The sequence below is a fragment of the Cryptomeria japonica genome, chromosome 7 (assembly GCF_030272615.1).
Source record: "Cryptomeria japonica chromosome 7, Sugi_1.0, whole genome shotgun sequence".
NCBI lineage: Eukaryota > Viridiplantae > Streptophyta > Pinopsida > Cupressales > Cupressaceae > Cryptomeria > Cryptomeria japonica.
This window is the reverse complement of record NC_081411.1, coordinates 816363405-816372043: the sequence shown is the minus strand read 5'-3', so window position 1 is coordinate 816372043 and position 8639 is coordinate 816363405.

The window sequence follows — 8639 nt, the reverse complement described above, 5'->3', positions numbered from 1 at the left end:
AATGAAATCTTTTTTTTTTAACTTGGAATATTAGTCAATGTAAATTTGTTCATTGTCTTGCTTGTTCCATACATTGTAGCTATCAAATTATTGATATTATTATTAGTGGAACAACTAAGTAGCCTTTCCTTTTAACTCAGGGGCAAACGATTCCCCCAGTCAACTGGCCTAACCAATGAAAGGGTTGCTTTTACCTTGAGTTTGCAAATCATCGAATTGCTATTGAACAGCAGTGGAAAGCTTTATGCAGTTGGTAGATATTTAAATGTGGAGATTTTACTAGTTCATTTATTCCTTAATTGAGAAAATGAGATTTCCTTAAGATATGATATAAGCTAGCTATGACATTCCTGTGAATATGACTTGTAAAATGCATCATTGTTAAATAAGTTAAGGCTATAGAAACCTAACGTTTATTCCCCAAGGCCTAGGCTAGTAAGACTAGTTGGACATTAAAATTACATCTAAAATGTGAACTGGTTTTTTCTATTTGACAAAATATTAATAATAATAATAATAATGCCGTGTTAGATTGTCAAATTGTATTTATTGCCACTTACCAGACTGTTCTGAAAACAAGTATTAGTGGCTATGAAGCATCTACTCTGCATCTCTGCATTTGTTTGGTGTTGTAAGGTTTAATATGAATATTTTGCGTCCAAAACCTACTGGGTAACAAATATATATGGATCATTCGAGCTCTAAATATAATAAAGATAATCTATAATGTTGATGTTCAGTTGAATCTTTACCCTAAAAGGAAATGACCCTAGCAAAATGTTGATGTTCAGTTACATAATTACTCTCAAAGGATTTGACCATAGCATTTCTACCAGGGGAAATTCTGTAGTTTACCTTCCAATTATTTTATTTCTTGATATCTCAATCAGGTAATTGCAGAGGTTCATTGTCACATTTAAGTTTTATTACAGGGTTCACATAAATCTCAGGGCAGAAGATGTTAGGTCTGCTTGCAATAAGTGAATTGGCTCCGAGAGTACACAATGCTAAATAAGAATGTAACTTTTCTTCAGGAGTCAATTTTTCTAATAAACATTTGTATGGCTAATGACTCGCTGAGTAAGGTCGTTTGGTTGGTTGATACAGAATGATGAATCTTTAGTATTATCGTATTGGTCAATCAGGTCAACTCTTTTACACAAGTTGAATGATACGTTCATGAAATTGATGATTGTGTACTTGAAATTGATGATTATGTACTTGATGGTATGCAGTATCGAATTAATTCAAGAAGTGGCATAAGTGTCACTCCATGCCAGATGTCTCGTCTCTTTCTAGTGCAATTATTAGTCTGCTGGAAGCATTTCTTTCCATCTGCCTCTAGTTTGTGTTTGTTGTATGAAGTAATTATGTGGCGCCTTTTTAATTGACAGTTTATTTTTGTTGAGCCTATAATGCAATAATGTCAAGAGATTTCAATCAGAAGCATTCCGTGTCCGACAATGATATGTTCGTAATCAGAGGGAAATCTATACCCTGACAACATTTTTCTTTTGACGTGTTAGACAATATCTTAATGCTAGAATGGAAGTGGAAAGATGTAATATGCTGCAAAGCTCTTGATATTCACGTTAGGCAATGATTCTTTTTATGTCTATGGGTTAACGAAAATAACGATTTCTCTATCAATCATAGATTGCCTCCATGTTTCTTTACAAGTTTACAATTATTATAAGGCTTAGCCTCTCTATTTGTGCATAAATGTGAAACAGAAGAAGCAACAATAGAAAACTTTAATCTTCAAAGTTTTGATAATGCATGTGGTAAACATTGTGATACGCGAAGGATAGGGAGCCAATTGAATGGTTGCCTCTTCCTGTAGCAATCTTTACAAAGCACTCTCATCGGATCAATATGGGTCCAAATTTGAAGGCTAGTTAAATTTGAAGACACCCACGAGACATAGTCAATTCTAGTAAGTGACATAATTTGCTTGTTTAAAATAGTAATAAATCAAAATCGCACTTTCCCAATATCGTGGTTTTCGTAGGTTGACTACGAACACTATACATGGAATATCTTTGGTCTTTCTTGCATAAGCTAACAAGGTTATATTAGAGTGTTATAGGGAAAAGTAGACAGAATTAAAAGAAATTAGGTAAGTTCGAAGTGAGAAAATAGACACCATCTTATAAACAATAATCATATTGCAATAATCCCTTCAATTGTAGAAATCAAGTCTACCTATAAAATGAAATATGTTGATTTAATGCAATAAAAATTCAACCATAAAGAACAAATGATCATCAATGCAAACAAGAATCAACCATAAAGAAGATGCAACTATAATTTGGAGATTTACGTAGTGACACTAATATTAGGGGAAAAAATATACATCCGAAGAGACCCATACTTATGATATATCAACTTATATTTGTGTTTTGGAAACGTTACTATGATAGAATAATAGGCACCAACACACGAGATCGATATATAAGATACTGTGAGTGATATTTTAAAACAAGTGGCTGATTTCTAACACCCAAAATTAGGTGTCAAATTTTCATGGCATTTTACTTCAAAACAATTAACTTATCTTGAATAACAACCTCTTATATATTTTGTTATAGTTGTCAATTTGATTAGGATCCCAATCTTAGGTGATCCAATAATAGTAGTTGCTCTAGACCTCATGCATTTCAATCTTTATTTGGTTTAAAATTTCTTCTCAAAAGTAATCCCTAATTTAAATTTCACTATAATTAAATTTGAGGTTAAATAATTAATAAATAATTTTCCAACTACATAGATGGACGTTCAAGTTTATCCTCTCCATGTTTTTTAATTAAAGGGATTATTACTAACAGAGACAAGGGTCTTGTCTCTCAACACTATAGTACAAAATTCTCTTTCACTAACTTCGAAAGAGTAAGGGGAGAAGGACCTTACCTCCTTCAACAATCAACTCAAGAGGGGAGAAATAACCCAAAAGAACAAAGTCGAACAGGTCAAACCAACTTGTCAAACCAACAATAACCCAACCCAACTCAAGAGGGAGAAATACCCAAAACTTAACAACCAACTCAAGAGGGAGGGCTGGTAAAGGGGGATAGATTTTCCCTTCCGCCTACAACAGACAACCATCCAGGCAACACCATCATTAGGAACTTTCAAAGAAGAATCAGGTGGGGAAGACCTTGCAGAGTCATTGCCAAAGTACTGCAACAGGGCAACAAGTTGTTGTGGTAGAACATCAACAAGAGCATAATCGTTAGGAGAAGAGCGAAGGTGTGGAGTAGGAGCAACGAATGTAGGAACCAAGGGGGCGAAAGAGTCCACAACAACAATAACATCAACAAAGGCTTCATCAGCAGTAAGGGGCACCTCATCTTGATTATTATTAGGATTATTACTAACAGAGACGAGGGTCTTGTCTCTTAGCACTATTGTACAAAATTCTCTTTCACTAACTTCGAAAGAGTAAGGGGAGAAGGACCTTACCTCCTTCAACAATCAACTCAAGAGGGGAGAAATAACCCAAAAGAACAAAGTCGAACAGGTCAAACCAACCTGTCAAACCAGCAATAACCCAACCCAACTCAAGAGGGGAGAAATACCCAAAACTTGACAATGGGGGGGCTGGTAAAGGGGGATAGATTTTCCCTTCCGCCTACAACAAACAACCATCCAGGCAACACCATCATTAGGAACTTTCAAAGAAGAATTTGGTGGGGAAGACCCCGCAGAGTCATTGCCAAAGTACTGCAATAGGGCAACAAGCTGTTGTGGTAGAACATCAACAAGAGCATAATCGCTAGGAGAAGAGCAAAGGTGTGGAGTAGGAGCAACGAATGTAGGAACCAAGGGGGCGGAAGAGTCCACAACAACAGTAACATCAACAAAGGCTTCATCAGCAGTAAGGGGCACCTCATCTTGATTATTACTAACAGAGACAAGGGTCTTGTCTCTCAACACTATAGTACAAAATTCTCTTTCACTAACTTCGAAAGAGTAAGGGGAGAAGGACCTTACCTCCTTCAACAATCAACTCAAGAGGGAAGAAATAACCCAAAAGAACAAAGTCGAACAGGTCAAACCAACTCGTCAAACCAACAATAACCCAACCCAAGAGGGGAGAAATACCCAAAAATTGACAATGGGGGGGGGGGGGCTGGTAAAGGGGGATAGATTTTCCCTTCCGCCTACGACAAACAACCATCCAGGCAACACTATCATTAGGAACTTTCAAAGAAGAATAAGGTGTGGAAGACTCCGCAGAGTCATTGTCAAGCTACTGCAATAGAGCAACAAGCTGTTGCGGTAGAATATCAACAAGAGCAAAATCGCTAGGAGAAGAGCAAAGGTGTAGAGTAGGAGCAACGGATGTAGGAACCAAGGGGGTGGAAGAGTCCACGACAACAATAACATCAACAAAGGCTTCATCAGTAGTAAGGGGCACCTCATCTTGAGAGGATTCAACTGAAACAGAGACTAAAGCATTATTTACATGCACACACACATATATCATCACTTAATAAAATGAAAAATAAATAGCAAAGAATTGGTTAAACTTTATTTTGATGGTTCACATACACAAAATGGATCAGGGGCAGCATTTTGGTTTGTGATGCGACAAGGGGATCTCATTCCAAATCATTTAAGTTGTATTTCTCATGAACCAATAATATTGTTGAGTATGGAGGTCTCATCATCAGTCTTAAAACAACTATCCAATGTAATATTGCAGATATCCTTGTCTATGGGGATTCACAATTGGTTATCAAGCAAGTGAATGATGAGTACCAAATGAATGATGAGAAACTCTTGCTATACAAAAGAATGGTCAATGATCTTAAGCAGAGTTTTCAAAATATTATCTTTGTTTAGATCCCTAGGGCACAAAATAAGGAAGCTGATGTGATGGCCATTATTGGTTCATTGATTGCAATGAAGTCAGATAGTCCTAAAAATAAGTTTTTAATTGAACAACTTCTTCAGCCAGCTTTTGAAACATCATATACAGATATGGTGTGCAACATCATCGATCCCCAATCACCCCAGTACCATGAAATTTATGCTTATCTTAAAGATGGTACCTTTCCACCTAGCATATCTCAAAATGATCGAACCTTACCAGTCGTTGTGCTCGATTTACACTTATGGGAGATAATCTATATCGTTGTGGCTATCATGACATCCTCGCTAGATGTTTAGATTCTAGCAAAGCTAATCTTGCGATGAAAGAAGTGCACACTGGAACTTGTGGCCCTCATATGATTGGATATGTTCTTGCCAAACAACTCTTGAGAGTGATATACTATTGGTCCACAATGGAGCATGACTGTTGTGAATTTGTTAAGAGATGTTTACCCTGTTAGCAACACATAGACCTAATTCATGTTCCAACATAAGATTTGCAGCCTATCACAACTTCTTCTTGGGGTCTTGATCTCGTTGGTAAGATTCATCCCCCTTCCTTATATGGACATAATTTCATCATTGCAACCACTGAGTATTTTACCAAGTGGGTTGAAGCTATCCCCCTCACTCTTACTACTGGTGTCCAAGTGTCTAAATTTATCCGATATCACATCCTTTGCCGCTATGGTGTTCCCTCTACCATCATTATTGATAATGGAACTCCTTTTAAGAATCAATACATCCGTGATCTTTATTCCAAATTTCATATCCAACACCGTTGGTCCATCCCATATTATCCACAAGGCAATGACTAGGCTAAGGCAATCAATAAAACCTTGTTATGTATCTTCAAAAAGGTTGTCAATGAAATCGGTCATGATTAGCACCTCCACCTTAATCCTATCCTTTGGGCATATTGCACCAGTATCCAAACTTCCACTGGAGCCACTCAATAGTCCATTGTCTATGATGCAAAAGTTTTTTTACCAATTGAGGTTGAGTTACCATCATTGCACATATCCTTGAAGGATTTTGTTTTTGATGAAGATTATAGGGTAGTAAGGTTAGCTCAACTAGATCTTCTTGATGAACAACACTAGAAAGCATATGATCATTTACAGGTACATCAAACTAGGCTCAAAAAACAATATCAGAAAAAAGTGCATCCTCGTGAATTCGAGGTTGGAGATGTAATGTTTTGAGAAAATCCACAAAATCAACAATTCAAAGTCAATTGGTTAGGCCCATATATAATCACAACAAAATATGGTTCAAGGGCCTATCAACTATCCACTCTAGAAGGGGAGCATCTCAATGATCCCCTAAATATCCAGCATTTGAATAAATTCTATGCCTAATCTGTGGCAGTGTACCTTTTCAAACTAGAAAAATCCCCAAAAATTCAAAAATCCAAACAAATATGGAAAAGTAAAAAACAACAAAAAGAGAAAATGGTAAAGAAAAATAAATCGTCCTATGGTGAAAACCACTTTTGGTGGTGTCTTGGGCATGTATATATGGTGAAAAACTAGAAACAGGCACTGTATATAAAGGCAATTCCATTATCCTTTAGCTTCTCCTTTTTACCTTATCTCAACATGCTATTGTTTGTTACTTGCCTTCGTGAAGTGCATATTTTCATATAGCCTTGCTTGTCCTTTTCGAGCTTTTGTGTGATCGTCTCCTAGTTGTAACTTCTTGCACATAGGAGTCATGTTGGCTTTTGTAAATAGTGTTAGTCTTGTCCTATATGAGTTTTTGAGTCAGTTATGTATAGGGGTGCCTTGTTTATAGGGTTGTTTGCTGCACATATTTGTGTTTGTCATGTTCTCAAGATCATCTCCTATTAGTTGGTTCTTTAGAAATTGTTATTAAGCATCTTTGTCATCATAACCATATCAACTTCCCTTTTGTGAATCAATCTTGTTGATCCCTCATCTAGTCATCAGTCTACGTAGTATGCATCATTCCTCTAGTCAGACACTATCCAATCCTCATCCATTATTCCTTATTTCAAAGGAAAGAGATATCTGAAGCACTTGTGTTGGTTTTGATTCTTGTTTATCTTTTTATCACCTTCGTTTTGTGTTTTCTTGGTCACCATGATCTTTATATCATGGTGTGCTAGGAATAACAAAACTAAGGGTTTGATCTTGTTGACTTTTGTTTAGGCGTGGTGTGCTTTTGATGTGCTTCTTGTTTTACCCTCATGAGGTCTTGGTTATCTCATGCCACATTTGGGCATGTCTATTTGCTTGTGGTTTCTCTAGCATCGTTTCCTGCATAATTCTCCGTAATTCTATGTGGTGCTATACTAGCCTTTTGTGTCTTCTTATTTGAGTCAGACCATGCATTGTATGTGAAAAATACCTTGGTGTCCCCTAGTGTCACATATGGTGCTAAAACAAAATAAGTGCTCGCTATGATAACAATTCATGCCAAAGATGTTCACACTCTGTGATTCCTTCATTTGCATTTCATTACATTGCATCATCCAGTTCTTTTCCTTTTGCCGTTTCACATGGGAATGTGCACATGTCCCTTGGTTTTCTTTTCACCATTCGATCTTTAGTGAATATCCTTGGAACATTATACATCCTTCATCATAGTAGTTTTGCAATGTCATCCTCATATTTGCACATCACATTCTGCATCACAAGTAGGTTAATGAAATGCACACTCATTTGTCATATAGCTATGTCACACATCTCATATAGTGTAAAAGTCATGCATGTACATCGTACCATGTATCATAGATGGATTAGAACATAATGCATATCCATACGTCATAAAGTATAAATGTCATGAGTATGTATCCTGCATATTCACAATAATATATCATTCATATTATGATCATATCCATATCATGTCACAAGTCATACAAATCCATTAATGATCATTATGCATACATCCATGTCATAAATTAAACATATATCATATAGATCATCACAATCAATGCATCACATCCTGCATCACAAATATGTTAATACATGCAGTGCATCATATAGTATAAATATCATGTATACATATCACATCCTACATCACAAATTTGTTAAGACATGCAATGCATCATATAGTATAAATATCATGCATACACACCACATCTTGCATCACAAACATGTTAGAGCATCATATCACATTCATCCATCCATACATCATCAAAAACATAAAAAGTGCCATACATAGGGGCCAAATCAATCTCCATCATATATATTAGAATGCATGTCAAAGAATATATGCACAACTGTATCAATATATACATCATGAATAAAAGAATAAGGTATATCTCTAAGTACATCATAAATAAAAGAATTGAGATCACCTCACATGCTCAAAAAACTGCATGGGATGCATACAATTAATGAATCAAATCTTGTGTATGGTATACCAAAAATAATCATGGTCCTTTTCACCAAGCTGTATCAAAATGATATGGGGAGGCTAGGTTGGTCCTTATCTTGTAGGTCCCTGTCCTTGATCCTGACCCTAGGATCCCTGTGCGGATCTTGATGCTAATCTTGTGGTTTGCCCATTGCCCTGTGTGTGGGTCCTCCTAGATCCACCATAACTCATGCTGGATCTCCCTTTGCCCTGCCCACCATGTTTTGTAAGCATCAGTCACTCTAAGATCCACAACCCCAGCTATAGGGTCCCATGCTATAGGTACTAGACGCATCCACTGATCTATGATACCCTCTTTGTCCTCCAAAAGTGGCCCAAACTTTGTGGCCCACTCCTTGGTAATCCTCCTGAATCTG